The sequence below is a fragment of the Ranitomeya variabilis genome, chromosome 2, assembly GCF_051348905.1.
Source record: "Ranitomeya variabilis isolate aRanVar5 chromosome 2, aRanVar5.hap1, whole genome shotgun sequence".
In the NCBI taxonomy this organism is placed as follows: domain Eukaryota; kingdom Metazoa; phylum Chordata; class Amphibia; order Anura; family Dendrobatidae; genus Ranitomeya; species Ranitomeya variabilis.
The window spans coordinates 163,931,565-163,958,801 of NC_135233.1; the positions used below are offsets into that span (position 1 = coordinate 163,931,565).

The 27,237-nt window shown below is 41.7% G+C and overlaps 2 long non-coding RNA genes across 13 annotated transcripts in view; one reads left to right on the forward strand and one right to left on the reverse strand.

Moving 5' to 3' along the window:
- LOC143804741 (uncharacterized) overlaps positions 1 to 27,237 on the reverse strand; it is a 1,170,763-nt gene that overhangs the window by 236,408 nt on the left and 907,118 nt on the right. The gene's annotated exons all lie outside the window — the stretch shown is intronic.
- Positions 1 to 27,237, forward strand: part of LOC143804743 (uncharacterized) — a 123,240-nt gene that overhangs the window by 1,010 nt on the left and 94,993 nt on the right. The gene's annotated exons all lie outside the window — the stretch shown is intronic.

Below are 27,237 nucleotides of genomic sequence, written 5' to 3' on the forward strand. Positions count from 1 at the left end.
AAAACTGATAACAATATTATTACATTCACCACGGGGTACAGTCCACAATTTAACCAGATCACTGAAATCATACGGAAGTACATACCTATTTTGCACTACCATTGGACTGATCGCTGAAAAAACAAAAAGTTACTTTTTCTTCAGTTTTTTGTGCTGTTTTCCTTTTTTATTTCTATTTTCAAGCCATTTTATCATTGGTTGGGAAAGCTTTGCACGACACTTAAGGTAATATCAGATGCTGTTCCAATTTTTTCTCTTTCTATCTATCTATCTATCTATCTATCTATCTATCTATCTATCTATCTATCTATATATACAGTGCCTTGCGAAAGTATTCTGCTCCCTGGAACTTTTCAACCTTTTCCCACATATCATGCTTCAAACACAAAGATACCAAATGTAAATTTTTGGTGAAGAATCAACAAGTGGAACACAATTGTGAAGTTGAATGAAATTTATTGGTTATTTTAAATTTTTGTGGAAATTCAAAAACGGAAAACTGGGGCGTGCAATATTATTCGGCCCCTTTACTTTCAGTGCAGCAAACTCATTCCAGAAGTTCATTGTGGATCTCTGAATGATCCAATGTTGTCCTAAATGCCTAATGATGATAAATATAATCCACCTGTGTGTGATCAAGTCTCCGTATAAATGCACCTGCTCTTTGATAGTCTCAGGGTTGTTTGAAGCACAGAGAGCATCATGAAGACCAAGGAACACAACAGGCAGGTCCGTGATACTGTTGTGAAGAGGTTTAAAGCTGGATTTGGATACAAAATGATTTCCAAAACTTTAAACATCCCAAGGAGCACTGTGCAAGCGATCATATTGAATGGAAGGAGTATCATACCACTGCAAATCTAACAAGACCCGGCCGTCCCTCTAAACTTTCATCTCAAACAAAGAAAAGACTGATCAGAGATGCAGCCAAGAGGCCCATGATCACTCTGGATGAACTGCAGAGATCTACAGCTGAGGTGGGACAGTCTGTCCATAGGACAACAATCAGTCGAACAATGCACAAATCTGGCCTTTATGGAAGAGTGACCAGAAGAAAGCCATTTCTCAAAGATATCCATAAAAAGTGTTGTTTAAAGTTTGCAACAAGCCACCTGGGAGACACACCAAACACATGGAAGAAGGTGCTCTGGTCAGATGAAACCAAAATTGAACTTTTTGGCAACAATGCCAAACGATATTAAAACCTACAAGAGAAAAAAGTAAGAAAAAACCCTGATGTAACTAAGTAAAAAAAGCAAAAGTGCATTTAAATAACAGAGTTTTTAGTAATACTGCTTCTTGATCAAAAAATAGCATAAAAGCCATCCCACCGCATCAAGGTAACTCTGATCGGGACAGTCCTACACTCTGTGTTATTTAAATGCACTTTTGCTTTTTTTACTTAGTTATATCAGGGTTTTTGCTTACTTTTTTCTCCTGTAGGTTTTAATGTTTTGTGGCCCTTGTGAACATGCACTTAACCTCTGCATGTGTACAAACTCAGGTGAAGCTCAATTTTTGTGTTTTTTTTTCTTTGTATTGTTGCATTCTGTGCAAGCCGGGGTGTGGCCTCTCTGTCTCTGAGCTAGAAATTATATATAAGGGTACCGTCACACAGTGCAATTTTGATCGCTAAGACGGTACGATTCGTGACGTTCTAGCGATATCGTTACGATATCGCAGTGTCTGACACGCAGCAGCGATCAGGGATCCTGCTGAGAATCGTACGTCGTAGCAGATCGTTTGGAACTTTCTTTCGTCGCTTGATCACCCGCTGACATCGCTGGATCGTTGTGTGTGACAGCGATCCAGCAATGTGTTCGCTGGTAACCAGGGTAAACATCGGGTAACTAAGCGCAGGGCCGCGCTTAGTAACCCGATGTTTACCGTGGTTACCAGCGTAAAAGTAAAAAAAAAAAAACCGTACATGCTCACCATCTGATGTCCGTCCGGTCCCTTGCCGTCCGCTTCCCGCTCTGACTGTCTGCCGGCCGGAAAGTGAGAGCAGATCACAGCGGTGACGTCACCGCTGCACTCTGCTCTCACTGTACGGCCGGATCTGTCAGAGCAGGAAGCGGACGGCAAGGGACCGGACGGACATCAGATGGTGAGCATGTACGGTTTGTTTTTTTTTACTTTTACGCTGGTAACCACGGTAAACATCGGGTTACTAAGCGCGGCCCTGCGCTTAGTAACCCGATGTTTACCCTGGTTACCTGGGGACTTCGGCATCGCTCCAGCGCCGTGATTGCAACGTGTGACCGCAGTCTACGACGCTGGAGCGATAATCATACGATCGCTGCGACGTCACGGATCGTGCCGTCGTAGCGATCAAAATTGCACTGTGTGACGGTACCCTAAGGCTTCCCCAGTCTGGTGTTTCACTGGTTGGGCCCAGTCCTTTTGTCTGCCCATTCACACTGAGGTCAACATTGACACATGGTAAGGTTTTAATATTAGACAGTGTAGGACTGTCCCGATCAGAGTTACCTTGACGCGGTGGGATGGCTTTTGTGCTATGTTTTTATCAAAAAAACAGTATTACTAAAAACTCTGTGTTATTTAAATGCACCTTTGCTTTTTTTACTTAGTTACATCAGGGTTTTTGCTTACTTTTTTCTCTTGTAGGTTTTAATGTTTTGTGGCCAATGTGAACATGCGTTTAACCTCTGCATGTTTACCAACTCAAGTTAAGCTCAATTTTTGTGTTTTTTTTTTAATGCCAAACGATATGTTTGGCGTAAAGGCAAAACAGCTCATCACCCTGAACACACCATCCCCACTGTCAAACATGGTGGTGGCAGCATCATGGTTTGGGCCTGCTTTTCTTCAGCCAAATACAGGACCATTCTTGAAGAAAACCTGTTGGAGTTTGCAAAAGACCTGAGACTGGGACGGAGATTTGTCTTCCAACAAGACAATGATTCCAAACATAAAGCTAACTCTACAATAGAATGGTTCATAAATAATTGTATCCAGGTGTTAGAATGGCCAAGTCAAAGTCCTGACCTTAATCCAATTAAGAATCTGTGGAAAGAGCTGAAAACTGCTGTTCATAAACGATCTCCATCAAACCTTACTGAGCTCGAGCTGTTTGACAAGGAAGAATGGGCAAGAATTTCAGTCTCTCGATGTACAAAACTGATAGAGTCATACCCCAAGCGACTTGCAGCTGTAATCACAGCAAAAGGTGGCGCAACAAAGTATTAAGTTAAAGAGGCCGAATAATATTGCACGTCCCACTTTTCAATTTTTGAATTTGCACACAAGTTTAAAATAACCAATAAATTTCGTTCAACTTCACAATTGTGTTCCACTTGTTGTTTATTCTTCACCAAAAATTTATATTTAGTATCTTTATGTTTGAAGCATGATATGTGGGAGAAGGTTGAAAAGTTCCAGGAAGCCGAATACTTTCGCAAGGCACTGTATATATAGATTTAGTTAAAAACAACAAAAAAATCCATGCGGGGGCTTCTTTAATAGGATTTCTAAAAAGTACGCATGTCCCTGGCAGGAGATATAATATTGTGCATGGACTGCTGCATTTCAATAAAGTTCTTAATGATACAGGATCACAAAATGTTATCTCTAGGCAATTCAATTACATAAAGCTATGTAGTTATTAAGACAAAACGTCTATGGCATTCATACTTTATTATTTTTCACTCATTTGTTCCAAATAAAGGAAAAAGACCCCTTGCAAAGAATCCACCAGTTTAAGTTCATGGCAGGGGAAAACATTCTTTCCTGACTCCATAAGTGACAATGAGATTAATTCTCTGTATCAATCAACCTTATCCATAAGATCTAATAGTAATAAGTAGAGATATATTTTTAAAGGGTCTCCAAATCCTTTTTAAATTAACTGAAATCAACTCAAAAGCCATACTGTGACTTGTTGTCTGTGGTCGGTATATATTAACAAAACCAGAGTATAATGCTGTATCCACGCTCCATGTTTACGCACCTACATAGCTTCTATTACCTTAAAAAAAAAATCTGTAAAAAGTAATTTTATATTTTAGTGAATGTAATTTTTGAAATCTACTATAAACTTGCAGCTAAGCTTAGCTGCTTCCATGACCTGCTACATGATGCCCTCCACCATAGCTGGCTGCTTTGGGTTGTATTTTTGGATATTTAAAATATCATGTGATGCCACATTTTACTAGAGTAATTTTTTGAAAACTGCAGCCATGATGCTGTAACTTTTTGCCATTTAGACACAATGTTTAAGTAAGGCAGTGGCGGTCCAAGCATTGAAGGGAAACTATTATCAGAACATGACATTTTATACATCAGGTTTTTGCATTACTAGTATTTTTAAAATATTTTTTATCAATTTTTTTCATATCTCACTATGCATTAAAGCTAAAAATAGAAATAGTGCAATTTTCACACTGGCAAAGGAGCCTATTTTAGAGTCTAATTTCGTGTTGTTTCAGGAAACAACAAATGTACATGGCCACAATAGTTAGATGACAGCCCTGTCTTTTGTATTAAAGTCACAACAAAGACAAGGCCACTGTACTAGTCAGCGTGCAGAGTCTGCGTCAGACAGGAGGCGGCATTTTGCTGCTCTCCTCCTGTGCTGTGGTCTGCCTCATCACTGAAGCGGCACTGACTCCCAGTAGGCACCTTCATGTTACGGGGCCTGGGGCGACGGCCCCCTCTGCCTCCCCAGTAGCTGCGCTACTGCTTCTTATACAAAGAATGTTTCCTTGTGACTGACCCTTTTAGAGACACACCAATACCCATTCTCTAATACCTTACTGAAACATTGTCTTGATTTAATGAAGATATCGCATGTGCTTCAATCCTTTTTCATTTGTATCCATTATACTGCTGGTCTACAGTTGGGTCAGCATGCGCAAGTATTGGTCGGAGTTCCTCAATTACATGGTGAGTCTCACATACACTAAGGGAGTGGTCATGCACCAATGCTACAGAAAGATAGTGGTCTGTGGTTATTTCATTCTGCATTATAATATGATCGCATCTCTATTCTACCCCTTTATAGTAGAGTTTGGAACATTTAATGCCGAACTTTTTTTTTTATGGCATGAACATAAACGTCTCAATTAATTTTAATACTACTCTGTAGATCATTGCAAAAATCCCATCAAGCAGTAATATAAAAGACACATAAAAGCCATCACTAAGCTGCCTCACCATATTGACTTTTAGCAACTCCAACGAAAACTGGAGTTTGTAAGTATTATTTATTCCCACAAACACCAAGGACAGAAGCTACTGCAACATTTGTACCTCACGTAACTATCAGCGGGTTATCTAAGTTGGCAAATTGTTGTAAATGGTCAATTCTGCATTTCAGTATCTCTTAATCTGGAGGAAGTATGTGGTTTCTTACTTGTCTGTAGTGATAGTAAATGCTGCATTACCAAAGTTTCAGAATTTGATTTGTAACTTGCAGACCTTCATCAAGATTTTACAAATGCCGAGAAATGTTGAACTTCATGGACCTAGGTCATTTTCCAACCCATGTAACTATATGTGAAAATAATAATAAAAATATAAATATATATATATTTAAATATGCACTGTGCAGTCTTCCATTCTAGATATTAAATCTTGAGGACCAAGGCTACAGTGCCTTATTGTTATGTATATCACAGACCCACTATGTGCAGAAAAAGATATCTATCACAGTGAAAATATTGTTCAATGTAATTAAATTGTGGATACTGTAATTCATATTGACCGCATTCATTTCTTGGTTGTTATATCTTGTGTTCTTGGAGGTTTCTTTAGACATATCAGCCAAATCATTAAAATGACCTGCCTGATATTGACTTGTCATTTCTGACTTGCCTATTAAGGCTATCATCTTGTATGACAATGAGACAATAGCATAGGATAAAATATGCCACCGGGAGGAAATTAACTTGATTTTTTATGACAGCCTCAGGCTTTCAGTCATAGAGGCGTGGTTGGCTCAGCTTCAGTCACTAGTAAATAGTAAGTGGTGACTGTAACCACGCCCCGACACTGACTAACAGCTGGCTCAGCAGTGCATTAGTACAGAGCCAGCTGTCAGTCAGTGCCGGGGCATGGAGCCACCGCTCGCCTCTAATGACTGAAACATGTTGGCTGCCAGGAGGAGAAAAGTTAATTTTCTCCCAGTAGCAGGGCTTTCAGTGAAGTAGCCAGGCAGCATTGGAAAGTTATTAACCTACAATTTAACCCCATATCCACGGGTTAATAACATTTTGGGACATGCCAGGTTACCTTTAAATCGTTTGTGCCAAAACTGCAACTTTTCACCTATCGATATGATAGGCAATACGTTGCTAATCACTGGGGGTCCCACTGTTCGGACACTGACTGATCACACAAAAGGAGTCAAACATGTGCACTGCAGCTTCATTAACAGTCTGTGGGATAGCCAAGTAAATAGCCAAGTAAAGAAATATCTATCAGTCCTCTATACTTTGAACACATGCTCATGCTTGACCAATACAGGTACTTTGCTGTTCACAAGGTTTTTAAGAACTATTTCCTTTTAAAGTTTGAAAGAACCATCAAGTTCAAAATCCTTCATGTTCAGCCTATAACTTAGCATACTGCTCTAGAAGAAGGGAAAATGCCCTTTGAGACAGATGCTAATTATTAAAGGGAAAAACATTTATAGCAATCAGATTAGTTCCTTGGATCAATGTCTCATTGCAGAAACTAGTACACATAACCTGTAATATTATGTTTTTCAAAAAAGGCATCAAGACCGTTCTTGAACTTGTTTACTGAACCAACCATCACAACAAGATGTGGAATAATCTGTACTGTTGATTTATATATTTGCAGAATATAGGATGGGGGAGCCAGGGCTGCAGTCATGGCCGATAGCAATCCCTTTATCACTTTCTGGCCTTCCCCCTTCATACAAACATGTGTACCTTTCTGAGTACAAAAAAAGAAGAATGTCCAGCTCCACCAAATCCGTGAAGATAACATTTCTTTATTCACAAACTTGTAGCATAGAGGATACAAACATCCGCACAAACCATGTGGGTGTGAATCTCAACGCGTTTCTGGAGATTAAGCTCCCTTAATCATGACATGATTAAGGGAGATTCTGCCCCCTGGATACTACTGCTGGACCCACTCTTCTTAGAAGAACGTTGTTGGGCACGAAGTGACCTGGGCTAGCTACCCCTCTGCGAGCTGTGCGGGCGCCCAGGCCCCAACTGAAACTATCAGGAAGTTTCCTACACCTTATCCCACCGTGCCCCTCCTATCTTAACTATTTCCTAACCTAAATCCCTAGCTGCCTCTGTGCTATGGGAGTAACCCTAAAATGCCCCCATGTAGTGACCGACCTGGGACATAGCACTTTCCCTAGTAACAACAGTAATAATACAGTTCAGCAAATGCACATAAATACACGTTATACATTTTACTAATAAATTTAAATTTAGACTCTTAAAGGCAATACACCTAGGGTGTAGCAACACCTGTACGCAACCATGGTAATACACTTTAAATGTGTAGCAGTACCATACATAAATAACAGTGCATTTACTAGAAGGGGTTGGAGAGAAAAAGGAACAATATACAGTAAATACCACATCCCCTACAATAGTATAAGAAGATCGCCCCTAATCCTGTTCTTTTCCTTGGTCACTCTTCTCTGCCCCTGCTTTATTTCTGCTGCATCCTTCTTTTACAATGAAGCCCAGTTTTGTACACATTATTCTGTGTAGCCATACTAGTGATTTATTTAGAGGAAAAAGTTGAAAATGAAATTATCTCTAAAAGGGCAAACGTTAAAGATGACACATTTCCTTTGTATATTAGGTATAAAAAAAATTGTCATTTTTTTATATTTTAAAAATTACAAAAAGGAAAATGCAAAAGTTTAGAGATTATTGTGCTCAGATAACTATGACCAAGGTTTTAACCTGTTAGGGTTATGGCACGATAACTATCATTGTTAAGAAAGACCAGGTGATGCTAATTTCCCGGTTTTATACAAATCCAGCCTCCTCTAACCTTGTGCCAAAAAACAGCAGCCATGGATTCTTCTAAGCAGCTACCCAGCACTCTGAAAATGAAAATGATGGAGGCCCACAAAGCAGGAGAAGGCTACAAGAATATAGCAAAATGTTTTCAAGTTTCCCTTTTCTCAGTTCGAAATTAAATAAAAAAAATGGCAGCTAACAGGAACTATGAAGGTCAAGATAAGGTTTTGAAGACCAAGCAAAATTTCAGTGAGAGCTGCTCGTAAGATTGCTAGGGAGGCAAATCAGAATCCCCACTTGACTGTCAAAGACCTTCAGAAAGATTTATCAGACTCTGGAGTTGTGGTACATTATTATTATTATTTATTATTATTATAGCGCCATTTATTCCATGGCGCTTTACATGTGAGGAGGGGTATACATAGTAAAACAAGTACAATAATCCTAAACAATACAAGTCACGACTGGTACAGTAGAAGAGAGGACCCTGCCCGCGAGGGCTCACAATCTACAAGGGTTGGGTGAGGATACAGTAGGTGAGGGTAGAGCTGGTCGTGCAGCGGTTTGGTCGATTGGTGGTTACTGCAGGTTGTAGGCTTGTCAGAAGAGGTAGGTCTTTAGGTTCTTTTTGAAGGTTTCGATGGTAGGCGAGAGTTCCAGAGTAGGGGGATGCGCAAGAGAAATCTTGTATGCGATTGTGGGAAGAGGAGATAAGAGGGGAGTAGAGAAGGAGATCTTGTGAGGATCGGAGGTTGCGTGCAGGTAAGCACAGGGAGACGAGATCACAGATTTATGGAGGAAACAGGTTGTGGATGGCTTTGTATGTTATGGTTAGGGTTTTGTACTGGAGGCTCTGTGCAATGGGGAGCCAGTGAAGGGATTGACAGAGGGGAGATGCCGGGGAATAGCAGGGGGACAGGTGGATTAGTCGGGCAGCAGAGTTTAGAATAGATTGGAGAGGAGCGAGAGTGTTCGAGGGGAGGCCACAGAGCAGGAGGTTGCAGTAGTGAAGGTGGGAGATGATGAGGGCATGGACTAGGGTTTTTGCAGATTCTTGGTTTAGGAATGTACGGATCCGTGAAATATTTTTGAAGTCGGCAGGAAGTGGAAAAGGCTTGGATATGTGGTTTGAAGGAGAGATCAGTGTCAAGGATTACCCCGAGGCAGTGAGCTTGTGGGACTGGGGAGAGTGGGCAGCCGTTTACTGTAATGAATAGGTCCGTTGGGGGGGTCACGTGAGATGGGGAAAGATGATGAATTCTGTTTTGTCCATGTTAAGTTTCAGAAATCTAGCAGAGAAGAAGGATGAAATAGCGGACAGACATTGAGGGATTCTGGTTTGTAGGGTGGTGATATCTGGTCCAGAGATTTAGATCTGTGTATCATCAGCATAGAGGTGATACTAAAAGCTGTGAGACTCTATGAGCTGTCCCAGGCCGAAGGTGTAAATGGAGAAGGGCAGGGGCCGTAGGAGGATGGGTCAAGAGAGGGCTTTTTGAGGATAGGTGTGATTGAGGCATGTTTAATCTACTGTTCAGAGACACCTGCACAAATACGGTGGATCAATCATACTTTGGGGTTGTGTTGCAGCCAGTGGCACAGGGAACATTTCGTGGGTAGAGGGAAGAATGGATTCAATGAAATTTCAAAAATTCTGATAAACATAACACCATCTGTAAAAAAGCTGAAGTTGAAACGAGGATGGCTTCTACAAATGTATAATGATCCTAAACACAAGTCAAAATCCACAATAGACTACCTCAAAAGGTGCAAGTTGAAGGTTTTACTATGGCCCTCACAGTCCCCTGATCTGAGCATCACTGAAAATCTGTGGCTAGACCTCAAAATAGCAGTGCAAACAAGACAAGCCAGGAATCTCACAAAACAGGAAGAATTTTCCAAGGAAGAATGGTTAAGTCTAGGCCTACAGTTTACATAAATCCTTCTGTAATATTCAATTATCCTCCTCTGAGTAGATTACCTTGCAGAGCTCAGTATCATCTGCAAATATTAAAATTCTACGTTGTATATCCTCTACAAAGTCATTAAAAAATTTATTAAATAGAAGATGTCCCAATACTGACTCCTAACATTCAATCCCTTAGTGACCGAGCCAATTTTGACCTTAATGACCAAGCCAAATTTTACAATTTTGACCACTGTCGCTTTATGAGGATATAGCTCTGGAACGCTTCAATGGATCCCACTGATTCTGAGACTGTTTTGTTCATGACATATTGTACTTCATGTTAGTGGCAAAATTTCTTTGATATGACTTGCATTTATGAAAAAAATGGAAATTTGGCAAAAATGTTGAAAATGTTTGCAATTTTCAAACTTTTAATTTTTGTGCCCTTAAATCAGAGAGTTATGTCACAGAAAAGAGTTAATAAATAACATTTCCCACATGTCTTCTTTACATCAGCACAATTTTGGAAACATAATTTTCCTGTTAGGACGTTATAAGGGTTAAAAATTGACCAGCAATTTCTAATTTTTCCATCAAAATTTACAAAAACATTTTTTAGAGACCACATCACATTTTACGTGATTTTAAGGAGGTCAATAGAAAATACCCAAAAGTGACATCATTTTAAAAAATGAACCCCTCAAGGTGCTCAAAACCACATTCAAAAAGTTTATTTACCCTCTAGGTGTTTCACAAGAGCTAAAGCAATGTGGAAGGAAAAAAATTAACATTTAACTTTTTTCACAATTTACTTTAGAAACAAACTTTCTTTGTTGTGCAATTTCTCCTGAGTATGCCGATACCCCATGTGTGGGGGAAATCCACTGCTTGGGCGCATGGGAGGGATCAGAAGGGAGGGAGCACCGTTTGACATTTTGAACGCAAAATAGTCTGGAATCGATGGCGGGCACAATGTTGTGTTTGGCGAGCCCTGATGTGCCTAAACAGTGGAAACCCCCACAAGTGACCCCATTTTGTAAACCACACCCCTCAAGGATTATAGAGGGGTATAGTGAGCATTTTTAACCCACAGGTACGTCACAGAATTTGATAACATTAGGTCGTCATGTTGAATATGTCAATAGTGTTGAGCACAAGTGCTTACCACGCCAGTTTGCATCAGGCGCTTGGGTATATACTGAATATCGTGGGTGTTTGAGTGACATGCTCGAGTTCCTGCCCCACATGTGGCTGTTAGATACCCCAAAACATGCAGGGATCTGCGATACTTGGTGCACCTCTGAGCACTCGATGCAAACTCGAGTAGCAAGCACTTGCGCTCAACACTAGCCATCATATGTCATCATTTTTTTTAAAAAAATATTCTAACTCCAGCCCTAACACAGGCCTAACCCCAACACACTCCTAACCCTAAGGCTAGGTTCACATTGCGTTAGTGGGTGGTCGCTAACGGACAGCGTTGCACGGCGAAAATGTCGCAATTAACGCCGTGCAACGGGTCCGTTAGCGCACCCATTGACAGCAATGTAAATTTCGCCTGCAGCGCATCGCTAGCGCGTGCGATGTGCCGTTCTTTTGTAGCGCGCCTCGGACGCTGCTTGCAGCGTCCGCGGCGCACCCAAGGTCCGTTCCCCGCTCTCGCAGATCGGGGATCTGTGAGAGCGGGGATTTTAGCGCGACCCCTAAACGCGGCCCCTACAAATACATTGTGTTAGCGCAATCCACTAGCGCTAGCGCTAAACGGATTGCCCTAACGCAATGTGAACCTAGCCTAATCCCAACCCTAACAACAACTCTAATGACATCTCTAACCCCAACACAACCCTAACCTCAACCCTAACACAACCCCAACCCCAACACAACCCTAACCCCAAACCTAACACAATCCTACCCCCAACCCTAACACAAACCTAGCCACAGCCCTAACCCCAACCTTAACCCTAACCCTAACTGCAAAGAATGGACAAAAAAATGTTTTTATTATTTTTATCTAGCTCAGGAAGGGACAAAGGGGGTTTGATTTGCTATTTTTTTATTTTGATCACTGTGATAGGGTCTATCACAGTGATCAAAATGAACCAATAGAAAAAATGTCCTATTGTTGCCGGGTACGGGCCAGCAGACCTCAGCAGGCACACTGCGCATGCGCCTGCCATTTTCTTCCAGAAAGATGACGTGGAGGGTTGGGGGACAGAGCAGGAGGGCCCAGGAATGGCGGAGGAAGTGGGGGTGACTCAGGGGACCCCATTTTTCTCTCCTCTGATATGCTAGATCATATCAGAGGAGAGAGAAATTAATTGAAAATCTGACATTTTTTGTGACAGGAAAACTGTAAAAAATGGCCCATGTCATGTTCTCCAGGGTCTCAGCTACCCCCATGGTATATGCACATATACCATGCCAGTTGTCTTCATTTCATGACCTCCTTACCAACTTGATTGCCTTTAAACTCTTCTCTATTGGACCTATAAAGTTTACGGTCTCTCAATATACAGACACAGTTATTTATCTGTTGAGGCTACAACTATAAGTCATTCTCTTTGTACATCCTATAGAGATATTAATTATCTTATGCAAGGGAGCTTATAACAAACTTAGAGATAACGTGTTGGGAACATTGAGCATATCCCTGCACGGCTCTCTGTTATTTAGACATGCAGCATTATATATTTATAAATCTATACATTGCACTTATGAACTTTATTTTGGTGTTGCTAGTGGCTTGCTTAGGGAGTCCTTTTTGAGGGTCATTTCGTATATGAAGGGTGTCAACTTCCACAGTTAGGAAGGGCCATTTAGGATAATACACTCTATCTTTTCTAGATCTTTCCTAGACCTTTCCTATTTGTAACTTACTTGGTATTTTTTCAAATATATACCTGTTTTAATTTTTAAAGGGGTTCTTTTCTTTGGAGTTTTTCTCATATTAAGACCCTACAATATTGTTCTAGTTTTTGATCAATATGAAAATGACACCTGATACCAGATAAAAAGGTGAGAAGTTGACTCAAACTTTGCATTGTGGGTCTGTGTGTGCCACACTAATCATGGAGAACAGAAAGAGGAGAACTATCTGAAGCCTTGAGAAACCAAATTGTTGAATAATATCAACAATCTCGAGGTTACAAGTTCATCTCTAGAGATCCTGATGTTCCTTTATCCACAGTGTGCAACATAATCAAGAAGTTTGCAACCCATGGCACTGCAGCTAATCTCTCTGGATGTGGACGGCAACAAAAATTGATTAAAGGTTGCAGGATAAGGCCCCGTCACACATAGCGAGATCGCTAGCGAGATCGCTGCTGAGTCACAAGTTTTGTGACGCAACAGCGACCTCAGTAGCGATCTCGCTATGTGTGACACGTACCAGCGACCAGGCCCCTGCTGTGAGATCGCTGGTCGTGTCGGAATGGCCTGGACCTTTTTTTGGTCGTTGAGGTCCCGCTGACATCGCTGAATCGGTGTGTGTGACACCGATCCAGCGATGTCTTCACTGGTAACCAGGGTAAACATCGGGTTACTAAGCGCAGGGCCGCGCTTAGTAACCTGATGTTTACCCTGGTTACCAGCGTAAATGTAAAAAAAACTAAACAGTACATACTCACCATCTGATGTCCGTCAGGTCCCTTGCCGTCTGCTTCCTGCTCTGACTGAGTGCCGCCGTACAGTGAGAGCAGAGCGCAGCGGTGACGTCACTGCTGTGCTCTCACTGTACGGCGGCACTCAGTCAGAGCAGGAAGCAGACGGCAAGGGACCTGACGGACATCAGATTGTGAGTATGTACTGTTTTTTTTTTTTTACATTTACGCTGGTAACCAGGGTAAACATCGGGTTACTAAGCGCGGCCCTGCGCTTAGTAACCCGATGTTTACCCTGGTTACCCGGGTGCTGCAGGGGGACTTCGGCATCGTTGAAGACAGTTTCAACGATGCCGAAGTCGTTCCCCTGATCGTTGGTCGCTGGAGAGAGCTGTCTGTGTGACACCTCCTCAGCGACCACACAACGACTTACCAACGATCACGGCCAGGTCGTATCGCTGGTCGTGATCGTTGGTAAATCGCTATGTGTGACGGGGCCTATAGTCTGGATGGTGGATAAGCAGCCCCAATCAAGCTCCAAAGAAATTCAAGCTGTCTTGTAGGCTCAGGGTGCATCCCTGTCAGAGGTCACATGAGGTCTAAAGAAAGTAAAGGGTTAAGTTACCCAGTATGCAGCATATGAAGAGGGCAAGCCTCCTGAGTCCAGGACCTGGTAGAATGGTAACCATGGCCCACGTGTATCGCCCCAGCAAGTAGGGCTTCCTTTAACCCTTTACTTTCTTTAGACCTCATGGGACCTCTTTGCCCACCACATAGATGCCTTTGGTTTTCCCTATAGCTACCGGTTTGGGGCTGGATATTTTGGACCTTTTTTTTTTATATGGTGTCCTGTTTTTGACTGTGTGTGGCAGCCCATATTTGTCTTCATCCAGGGCTGTATTACAATTGCCTCATGAGCCAACAGGTTTAGATTAGGTATTGTTCATGCATATTGTTGTACATTGGGCATTGCATTATTTATCCTGAGTGGATATGGATCTGTTTTTGGTTATAATTGTTTTAATTTATTCTATGGTGTGCCAATAAACACTTTTTCAATATTAGTATTTATAATGATTTGTGTGGTGTGCATAAATTGCAGTAGTGCTTTTCTCTCTTAGTCCCATGTTTCATTTACTACTGACTTTGCACCCCTAGTTCTTTGCATTGGTATATATAGTTGTGCGCCTGGCTTTTCTTTATTAAGCACATTGATCGATCTGATTTTGCTTGTCAAGTGGAAACCATATGCACAGCCCCACTTACTATACAACCGCTACTTTTCTGTATACAGACAAATCCGTATAGTAGACTAACTATTGTGTTCGGCATAAAAATATATATCTCTGGAAAAAAGAGACAAATGGAGTCCATATTTGCAGTCTCTGGATTCCTTCTGTTTCGTTCTGTTCATTGACTCTGTTGGGGATTTGTCTGAATCAGTTTTTCTGACCTTCAAACATAGGCCCCTGATAAAGACAACAGAGGAGAAAAAAATAGTGAAAAACTAGCCTAGCAATTGGCTCACGTAGGAAATCAAGAGAAAAGCCGTGTACCGTGAGGGTGAAGATGCAACTATATAAGGAAAGCCATTATTTCTTGCTTGAGGGCATGTAATGTTTTGAAGGCGATACTTCGAGCACCAGCATGCTGATTACCAGTATAACTGTAGCTTTGAGCATTGTTACAATGCTGCCAGAATTCTTTTGGCAGCACATATATAAAGATGTTATAGGGCTAATTTGGACGTTCAGTCAGTAATTAAGTGATTGCCTGAATGAGCATTTGTATGAACATTCATTGCCCACTGTAGATTTGTCAGGTGATCAAACGAAAAACAAGAAAATGCCTGTTTGTCATTGATCAATTTCCTTTATATCACACAGACAGCACTAGCACCAATGTTATTCAATTGGGAAGTTCACATGAGCACTTTCTTTTTAAAATACCAAATCTAAACTTGCAAAAAAACACACTAATGTCTTTCATATCTCAGATGAGACTCACCTATTTAAGGCTATGACCCCATTTTATCAAAGTGACTGTGAAAGAATTCTGGCATAAATCGCTTTGAAAAGTTACGTCTTTGCGCAATGCAGAGTTGAGCAAAACTTTTTTGACTTTTATCGTTTTCACGCCAGTTTCGCATGGCTCCTCCAAAATGTGAGGAGCTGGGGTGGGACAAGGGCACGATGGGGCGTGACATCGTAGCTTATCTAATTCATGATACATTGGGACATTCCTTACACAAGAATTCATACTGGAGTAAAATTTGTGGAGAGGCACACTGTGGCACGCACAACTTGTCCTAAGTGCCTAAATGATTAGGAGGCATGTGCCTCTTAAACGGAATCTGTCAGCAGGTTTTGTAGTATAATCTGGGGAAAGCATCAGGTAGAGGTTAAAACACAGATTGAAATGATGTGTCACATGTTGTGCTGTTGTTTACTTACAATGAAGGTTTTATCACCTGATGATTTTCACTGCCTGGACTACAGCAGCGTGTGCCTGCTAGTCCAACTACTATACTTGGGTGACCCTAGCTAAACAATAAGTGCTATCAACAATAATAAATGTATGGTAGGAAGGAAGCATTGCGTCAGCCTTTGTGCTAGGAGGAACAGGAGGAGCACTGCCAGAGCCCTGCAAAATGACCTCCAGCAGGCCACAAATGTGCATGTGTCCGCACAAACGGTTAGGAACCGACTCCATGAGGATGGTCTGAGTGCCCGATGTCCACAGATGGGGGTGGTGCACACAGCCCAACACCATGCATTATGCTTGGCATTTGCCACAGAACACCAGGATTGGCGAATTCGCCACTGGCGCCCCTGTGCTCTTCACAGATGAAAGTAGGTTCACACTGAGCACATGTGACAGAGTCTGGAGATGCCGTGGAAAGCGGTCTGCTGCCTGCAACATCCTTCAGCATGACCGGTTTGGCAGTGGGTCAGTAATGGTGTGGGGTGGCATTTCTTTGGAGTGCCGCATAGCCCTCCATGTGCTCGCCAGAGGTAGCCTGACTGACATAAGGTATCGAGATGAGATCCTTAGACCCCTTGTGAGACCATATGCTGGTGCGGTTGGCAGGACAATGCCAGACCTCATGTAGCTGGAGTGTGTCAGTAGTTCCTGCAAAATGAAGGCATTGAAGCTACGGACTGGCCCGCCCGTTCCCCGGACCTGAATCTGATTGAACACTTCTGGGACATCATGTCTCGCACCATCCATCAACGTCACGTTGCACCACAGACTGACCAGGAGTTGGCGGATGCTTTAGTCCAGGTCTGGGAGGAGATCCCTCAGGAGACCATCCGCCTCCTCATCAGTAGCATGCCCAGGTGTTGTAGGGAGGTCATACAGGCACGTGGAACCACACACTACTGAGCATCATTTCCTTGTCTTGAGGCATTGCCACTGAAGTTGGATCAGCCTGTAACTTCATTTTCCACTTTGATTTTGAGCATCATTCCAACTACAGACCTCCCTGGGATATTAGTTGTGATTTACATTGATCATTTTTAGGTTTTATTGTTCTCAACACATTCCACTATGTAATAAATAAAGATTTCCAACTGGAATATTTCATTCAGTGATATCTAGGATGCAGGATTTTAGTGTTCCTTTTTTTTTTTTTTGAGCAGTGTATATATACACCAATTCTATGTGTATATATGTAATCTATCCTTTATATTATAACCCGTCAGTGTGTTTTTATATTAACCGCATAAAAATGCTGGTGTAATAATTATAGGGGATAACTCAGGAGACTCTTTGCATGGAACAAGACAACTACAGGACACAGTTTTATAAGTGGTAAAGTCTATATTATAACACGGTGATTCAAACAGGTGCAGAGAGAAACTCAAGTCCACAACACTTGGTGTAAATATTAAATGCAGCTTTGCAGTCTATAGGAAACTTCAGAGGAAAATGCAATCACGCAGAAAGTCTATGAAGCACAATTATTCTTGAGGATACTTGACACAAATAAGTCCTTGTTTTAGTCCAAACACAGATAGATATGCTTATAAGGCAGTTCAAATAATATCTTAGCTCAACCAGGGAGGCCTGGGTAAAAGTCTCAGGTTTTTGCAGAGCAGTAACAGCTTACATGTCCAGCAAATGCAGATGGAAGTAAACACGAGCAGCAGATGAAGGAGGATTACTGGAAACTGGTGTATGCAGCAGGAACTCAGAGCAGAGTAGCAGGATCACCACACAGGTTCACAGGAGCAGGTATATAGCCAGGGAGTCACCAGAGTCAGGAGCTGGATGCAAGGCAGAATACTCTAGCACAGACTGAAGGCTGGGGTGGAGTTTTATAGCAGGAAGACACAGTGCTCATGAGACCAAAGACGCCATCTTGGAAAAGGGCAGTAATGCACAAAAGGTAAATAAAAAATGTTCAGAGTCCTGACAGCTAGCTTTTCAAAGGACACCGGTGCGTAAAAATCGCATCCATTTTCTATCGCACCCATTGACTTCTATTGTGGGATGCAATCCATTTTCTGATTACATTCGCAGCATGCTGCGATTGTTTTCCAGCCTCATCGTGATCTGATCCGAGCTGGAAAAAAAAAACGCAGATGACAACACAATCATAAATTAACATTGGTCCGAATTCAATCCGATTTTTTAATTGGATTGATTTCGTCCGATTTCATCGCAAGTGCGCATGAGCCCTTAGGCAAGTTTCACACTGCATCTCAGGCTCCTTTGCTGTCTGTGTCAGGATTTCCTTAGAAGCACAAAAAAGACAAAACAAGAAAAAAAAGACAGAGCCATGGAATATAATGAGAGAAACAAATCTAAAGTCTGAAACGTTGGACTCCATTTGAACCTTTTTCCAGTGGAGTTCATCTTTTAAGACACAACAGAACAGTAGACTGTTCAGCTATATAAGGAAGGCTATCATTTCTTGCTTGAGGGCATGTAATGTTTTTAAGATGATACTACTTCGAGCACCATCCTGTTGATTACCAGAATAACCGGAGCTCCCAGCGTTGTTATAATGTTGCCAGAATTCTTTTGGCAGCAAATACATAAAGATGTTACTTGGCTTATTTGGTAGTTCAGTCATTAAATAGGTGATTAGCTCTCTTTGTTGGCTGATTGAAAATGGCAGGTTGCCTTGATGAGTTATAATTTTATTCATTTTGTTAAATGTAGCCAAAGAGTCATCCCTAAAATTAGTAATTCTATTACATGTAAAATCAAACAGATTAATGTCTCATCATCAGTGATATACGCGCTGATTCACACATGACAAACAAAAATTGCAATAGACACACGAGTTAAATTAATTAATTGAACTGATAAGAAAGACACTCAAACTAGGATTGACAACCTATAATGTACACATTGAGCACTACTGTAGGACAATGAGGAAATGTTCACACAAACTTCCCAAAATTATGGGTTTTTTGTTTGAAGATTTTTTAACTAGAAAAATCCCTGTCGAAAAACTGTGAGCATATCACTAGGGTATGTTTACACAGAGTATTTTTATGTCTATTTTGAAGCTGATCTGCTTCAGAATCCACATTATAAACTGATTCAAATACTCTTTGAATAATTCAAGTATTCTTTACATATCAGCTTCAGCATCAATGTCAAAAACTCCATGTGAACACACTTTTATTGCATACTTCAGGAATAGGGATGAGCAAACGTGCTTGGTAATACTCGGTCATCACTCGAGTATCTGGGTGCTTGGATGTACTCGGCGAAGATTAACCAGCACTCAGATTTGAAGCTCGAATCCCGCACCGCATGTTTGGCACCTGTTAAACAAACAATAACCTTGCAGGGATTGCCTGCCAGTCACTGTAATGCCGTAGCCATCTTGGTAGTGGCATTACTGTGATTGGCTGGCCGTTTTAATCAGTAGTTATAAAAGAACAGGCGCCGCCACGCTCAGCACATTGATGCCATTGCACAGCTCAGGGACAGTTCTTATTGGAGGGAGAGAGTGGTTGTCTAAGCCTGTGTGTGCACATTTTAACGAATCAGAGTCCTCTAGTGTTGATACTGGCGCTGAAGCTAAACTATCATAGTAACAGTCCTTGTAAGAACTAATCTTGTGCTTTGCTGTTTGTATCACATACAGTTGAAACCAGAAGTTTACACTATATAAAAAGACACATATGCGTGTTTTCTCAATATCTCACATGAAATCAGAATAAATCTTTCCCGTTTTAGGTAAATTAGGATTACCATAGTTATTAATATTTTAAGAAATTTTTATTACTGCAAAGTCAAAAGTTTACATACACTAAGATTACTATGCCTTTAAACAATTCTGAACTGCCCATATGATGTCATGTGTTTGGAAGCTTCTGAATTGTTTTTTTTTTGCAACATCTGAGTTAATTAGAGGCACACCTGTGGATGTATTTTAATGCACACCTGAAACAAAGAGCTTCCTTGTGTAGCATCATTTGAAAGTCTAAAAAATATGTGTCTTTTTATATAGTGTATGTAAACTTCTGGTTTCAACTATATATTCTGCATTTAGCCTAGGGAGTAAGAGTGACAGGATCAGGGAGAGTCGCAGAATATAGCCTCTAGGCAGTGCTTAGGGCTTTGCAGTTTGTTGCTAAATATACATCTGCTGCACGTAACCACATTCTTTTTTTTAGGTGATAACATTGACTATATTGTGATACATAACATGCTTTACATTACATGCTATGCGTTGAATTTCAGTGGTGCATAAAACTTTTAAAAAGCATTGAAAAATTTTTCTGGATTCAATTAGACATTCATAGAGTATTACCTGTTTTCTTTTACATTTCGGTGGTATATAACACTCCAAAAAAAGCATTCAAAAATGTTTATGGATTCAATTAGTCATCCATAAAGTATTACGTGCTTTCAGTTAAATTTCAGCAGGTGGTTTGCGTGAAATTTAAGCGGTATATAACACTCCAAATAAGAGTTCCAAAAATTTTATTTTCCTTTTTTATTAAAAATAAACTTGGTTTCAAGACACATAGTAATTAGAAAATGTGTAAGGCTTGCAGTAAGGATGGGGAAGCGGAAGTGTTAATAACGTGGGGCAGGTGCGACTACGACTGTTGCTGGAGCAAAAGAAACAATGCCCACCCATGACACATAGGTTACTGTCGCACATTTCAGAGAGGCACAGTACACCACTTCTTAAGCCAGAGCAGTGTGAACAGGTGGTTGGTTGGCTAGCAGATAATGCTTCCAGCTTGCTTAGCAGCACCACACAGTCTTCCACACAGTCCAGTCTCACCAGTCAAGCTTCCTTGCCCAACCAAAGAGGAGAGGCGAGGAAGACACACACCAGGCACATCAGAGGCAGGGGTGCACTGTCAAAGGCCTGGGCCAATTTCATGACACCTTCGCAGCATCCAGGGCCTGAGGACCTGGTATTTTGACAAGGAGGGAAAAGTTTTTAACCCCTCTCTGACCTTAGACGTACTATCCCGTCGAGGTGACCTGGGCCTATCTGACACTCGACGGGATAGTACGTCATATGCGATCAGCCGCGCTCACGGGGGGAGAGTGGCCGATCGCCGCCAGGTGTCAGCTGATTATCACAGCTGACATCCGGCACTATGTGCCAGGAGCGGTCACGGACCGCTCCTGGCACATTAACCCCCGGAACATTGCGATCAAACATGATCGCAGCGTTCCGGCGGCATAGGGAAGCATCGCGCAGGTAGGTGGCTCCCTGCGTGCTTCCCTGAGACCCTCAGAGCAGATGTGATCACGTTGCTCCGAGGGTCTCCTACCTCCTCCTCCCTGCAGGCCCAGATCCAAAATGGCCAAGGGGGGCCTTCTGGGATCTGCAGGAAGGTGGCTTCCAAGCACCTGCTCAGAGCAGGCGCCGGGAAGCTTCCCTGCACTGCCTATCAGATCGCTGATCTGACACAGTGCATTGAAAGTGTCAGATCAGCGATCTGTCACTATAATGTAATGTCCCCCCCTGGAGAAATGTAAAGAAGCAAAAAAAAAATATTTAGAAGTGTAAAAAAAATAAACAACAAAAAAATAAACCTAAATAAAGAAAAAAAAAATATTGTTCCAATAAATACATTTCTTTGTCTAAATAAAAAAAACAATAAAAGTACACCTATTTAGTATCGCCATGTCCGTAACGACCAGACCTATATTAAAATATATATATATAAATATTTACAAGTGTAAAAAAAAAAAAAAAACTCGAGGCAAAAAACAACGCTTTATTATCATACCGCCGAACAAAAAGTGGAATAACACGCAATCAAAAAGACGGATATAAATAACCATGGTACCGCTGAAAACATCATCTTGTCCTGCAAAAAACGAGCCGCCATACACCATCATCAGCGAAAAAATAAAAAAAGTTATAGTCCTGAGAAAAAAGCGATGCAAAAATAATTATTTTTTATATAAAATCTATCTAAGCGCCAAAACATAAAAACATGATATAAATGAGGTATCGCTGTAATTGTACTGACCTGAAGAATAAAACTGCTTTATCAATTTTATCAATCGTGGAACGGTATAAACCCCCCAAAAGAAATTAACGAATTGCTGGTTTTTGTTCACTATGCCTCACAAAAATCAGAATAAAAGCGATCAAACAATGTCACGTGCCTGAAAATGGAACCAATATAAACGTCCCGCAAAAAACAAGACCTCACATGACTCTGTGGACCAAAATATGGAAAAATTATAGCTCTCAAAATGTGGAGACGCAAAAACTATTTTTTGCAAAAAAAAGTGTCTTTTAGTGTGTGACAGCTGCCAATCATAAAAATCCGCTAAAACCCCCACTATAAAAGTAAATCAAACCCCCCTTCATCACCCTCTTACTTAGGGAAAAATAATAACATTTAAAAAATGTATTTATTCCCATTTTCCCATTAGGGTTAGGGTAGGGGCTAAAGTTAGGGTTAGGGTTGGGGATAAAGTTAGGGTTAGAGATGGGGCTAAAGTTAGGGTTAGAGTTGGGGCAAAAGTTAGGGTTAGGGCTACAGTTAGGTCTGGGGCTAGTTAGGGTTGGAGCTACAGTTAGGGTTAGGGTTGGGGCAACAGTTACGGTTAGGGTTGGGGCAACAGTTAGGGTTGGGGCAAAAAGTTAGGGTTAGGGCTAAAGTTAGGGTTAGGTGGGGCTAAAGTTAGGGTTAGCATTGGGGCTAAAGTTAGGGTTAGGGTTGGGATTAGGGTTAGTGTTGGGATTAGGGTTGGGGCTACAGTTAGGGTTAGGGTTGGGGCTAAAGTAATGATTAGGGTTGGGGCTAAAGTTAGGGTTAGGGATACAGTTAATGTTGGGGCTAAAGTTAGGGTTGGGGCTAAAGTTAGTATTAGGGTTGGGGCTAAAGTTAGGGTTGGGGCTAAAGTTAGGGTTAGGATTACATTTATGGTTGGGATTAGGGTTACGGGTGTGTCAGGGTTAGGGGGTGTGGTTAGGGTTATGGTTGGGATTAGGGTTAGGGGTGTGTTGGAGTTAGGGGTTGGTGAGGGTTGGGATTAGGGTTAGGGGTGTGTTGGGGTTAAGGATGTGGTTGGGATTAGGGTTAGGGGCATGTTCGGGTTAGGGGTGTGGTTAGGGTTATGGTTTCAGTTAGAATTGGGGGGTTTCCACTGTTTAGGCACATCAGGGGCTGTCCAAATGAGACATGGCATCCGATCTCAATCCCAGCCAATTCTGCTTTGAAAAAGTAAAACAGTGCTCCTTCCCTTTCGAGCTCTCCCGTGCGCCAAATCAGGGGTTTACCCCAACATATGGGGTATCAGCATATTCAGGACAAATTGGACAATAACGTTTGGGGTCCAATTTCTCTGGTTACCCTTGGGAAAATAAAAATTTGGGGGGCTTTATTTTCATGGCTCTGCTTTATAAACTGTAGTGAAACATTTTGGGGTTCAAAGCTCTCACAACACATCTAGATAAGTTCCTTGGGGGGTCTAGTTTCCAATATGGGGTCACTTGTGGGGGATTTCTACTGTTTAGGTACATCAGGGGCTCTGCAAATGCAATGTGATGAATGCAGACCATTCCATCTAAATCTGCATTCCAAACAGCGCTCCTTCCCTTTCGAGCTCTGCCATGCGCCCAAACGGTGGTTCCCCCCCACATATGGGGTATCAGCATACTCAGGACAAATTGCACAACAACTTTTGGGGTCCAGTTTCTCCTGTTACTCTTGGAAAAATACAAAACTGGGGGCTAAAAAATAATTTTTGTGAAAAAAAAAATATTTTTTCTCGGCTCTGCATTTTAAACTGTAGTGAAACACTTGGGGGTTCAAAGTGCTTACCACACATCTAGATAAGTTTCTTATGGGTCTTCTTTCCAAAATGGTGTCACTTCTGGGGGGTTTCAATGTTTAGGCACATCAGGGGCTCTCCAAACGCGACATGGTATCCAATCTCAATTCCAGTCAATTTTGCATTGAAAATTCAAACGGCGCTCCTTCCCTTCCGACCTTCAAACTGTAACCACTCCTCACACTGTCCCCCTACACAGTATGATATCCATAACAATACACCAATATATAGTATGGTCACAACCACAGCCCCCATATATAGTATGATGTCTACCACAGTCCCCCATAAATAGTATGATGTCCAAAACAGCCCCGCATCTATACTATTATGGCATCCACAGCACCACAGTATTATGGCCCACAAACGGCACCAAAACAGTATGATATTCACCACAGCCCCCAGTATAATGTTCTCAACAGGCCAATATACAGTATGATTACAACAGAAACTCAGATACTTTGCTGTCCCCCGAACAGCCACTCATTTGCTGTCCACTACACAGCCCCTCATTTTATGGTCCCCCATGCATTACAGCTCATTTCATGCCCCCCTGCATAGCCCCTCCTTTCATGGTCCCCGAGCACCGCCCCTCATTTCATTGTCCCGCTACACAGCCCCTCATTTTATGCCTCACCCTTGCACAATCACTCATTTCATGGCCAAGTAATATGAGAAATAAAAAATCAGCCTGCGTCATGCTGGAATTCCCGACAGGGCAAGGAGCTGATTACAGTTCCTCTGCTCTGGTCCCAAGTGGAGCTGACATTAATGGTATACAATTGAGTGCAAGGAGTGAGCCACAGCCAGACTACATGCAGGGAAAGGGGTGAGCGGTGTCATTGACTGACACTGCTCACCTGTTTCCCTGCGCTCTGGCGTCACTGTGCTGAATGCCTGTGTCAGGAGGAAGGTGTCGGGTGGTCGCAGACATTTAACAATTTTTTTTTCAAAGTGTGCCCCCCTTGGGTAGGCAACAGGCAGCATCCTAGGCAGGTTCCTACTCTACGTATCCCTTGTCCCGGCTCTGCTGTCACATAGAGAAAGTACAAAGATTATAGATTTTACATTAGGGCCTAGGAGCTCAAAAGGTTTTTTGGAGAACAAGTTTCTGTACTCCTATCTGCACTGGGTTAAAATAGAAGAACTGTCGCTGACCACCCTCACGTCCACCGCTACATCTTCACTGCTGCTCCTGTCTTTGTTGACTTGTTGCAGTGATGTCATCACAACTACAGCACACATCACTCTTACGGCCAATCAGTAAGCTCAGCCATTCATGCCATCAGCCCTTTATTTATTTTATTATTATTCTTTTTGGGAAGAGCCGGGCAAATCGCCAGTATTAACGCATATCATAGATGTGCCTTTTGTGAATGGCTGTGGGCTGTTGCTTTCAGGCCGGTTTCACACGTCCAGATAATTCCGGTACTGGAGAAATCAAATTCATGTAACGTTTCGGTCTTACAATCAGACCTTCATCAGATGGATTGCAGAAAGTTACAGGTGACCTAAGAGCAGCGCAAGTTAATGGGAATGAATTCCTGAGGAAAGTGGGCTGTTGCTTTTAGGCTAAGGGGATCAATATCCATGGCCCCTTACCAGCCTGAGAATACCAGCCCCCAGCTGTCTGCTTTAGCAAGGCTGGTTTTCAAAAAAAATGGGAGGATCTCATGCTGGTTTTTAAAAATTATTTCTTTAACCCCTTTCTGACCTCGGACGGGATAGTACGTCCACCCTGTGGTCGGCGCTCATAGCAAGCCTGCAATTCAGCTACATAGCAACCGATCTGATAATCGGTGCTATGTAGCTGTGCCGATCGAGTTGTGCCAGCTTCTAGCCTCCCATGGAGGCTATTGAAGCATGGCAAAAGTAAAAAAAAAAAAGTTAAAAAAATGTGAAAAAAATAAAAAAAAATACAAAAATTTAAATCACCCCCCTTTCACCCCATTCAAAATGAAACAATAAAAAAAATCAAACCTACACATATTTAGTGTTGCCGCATTCAGAATCACCCGATCTATCAATATAAAAAAAGGATTAACCTGATCGCTAAATGGCGTAGCGAGAAAAAAATTTGAAACGCCAGAATTATGTTTTTTGGACACAACGACATTGCATTAAAAACGGTATCATTAAAAACGTCAGCTCAGCACGCAAAAAATAAGCCCTCACCTGACCCCAGATCACGAAAAATGGAGACGCTACGGGTATCGGAAAATGGCGTAATTTTTTTTTTTTACAAAGTTTGGAAATTTTTTTCACCACATAGGTAAAAAAGAACCTAGGCATGTTTGGTGTCTATGAACTCGTAATGACCTGGAGAAACAAATTGGCAGGTTAGTTTTAGCATTTAGTAAACCTAGCAAAAAAGCCAAACAAAAAACAAGTGTGGCATTGCACTTTTTTGCAATTTCACCGCACTTGGAATTGTTTTCCCGTTTTCCAGTACACGACATGGTAAAGCCAATGATGTCGTTCAAAACTAAAACTCGTCCCGCAAAAAATAAGCCCTCACATGGCCATATTGATAGAAAAATAAAAAAGTTATGGCTCTGGGAAGGAGGGGAGCGGAAAAATGGAAAATTCCAAGGTCATGGAGGGGTGAAATAATTTAAAAAAACAGTGTGGTAACCTCTCTATTCTTGATAGCCAGCATTGCTAACGCTAACAGCTGAGGGATGCAGCCCCCAGCTGTCATTTTTACTAGGCTGGTTATCAAAAATACAGGGAAACAAACAACTGTTTTTTTTTATTATTTATTTATAGCGCAGGTGCCAGCTGATGAATACTCCCATCAGCCGGCGCCTGCTCTCACTCTCAGCTGATGTCTATGACCGGAGGTAAATGTTTTACCTCCGATCACAGCTGCGGGCTCAAGCTGTCATTTGACAGTGTGGGAACTCTGGTAATGATTTTACCGCCGATCAGAAGCGGTGTTTGCTACACTATCATGCACATGATAGCGTGGCAAACACTGGATGTTCTGGACCCACATTCAAGTGAATGGGATCCAGGTTCGGGACGGATACTGCTCTGGTACCTGAACCTGAACTTTTTTTTAACTGTTCAGCCGAACCTGCAGGACCTGAACATCCAGGGGTTGGCCCATCTCTAGTAAATGGTCCTGTAAATTGTTAATAGGTTCTGTTGTAAAAGGACTGCACACAGATTGAATACTGACTGCACACGAATGCTTATATGCTTGTGTGAACTTAGCTTAAATGTCATATACTAAATATTTGCATACATGTTAGTGCTTACATAGTGCTGCTGTATTCTTTGGTTTATATACTGTATTGGTTTTGGAAACACCAAACTCTATTTGCAGTTCAAATAGTATATGCAAACCTTATTATGGGAGTCATGATATTAGATATTCTAATGTTTAGTATCTTAGCATAATTATTTTTTTCTTAACTTTCTTACCATTGCACATGCATTGGATTTTTCCTCTATG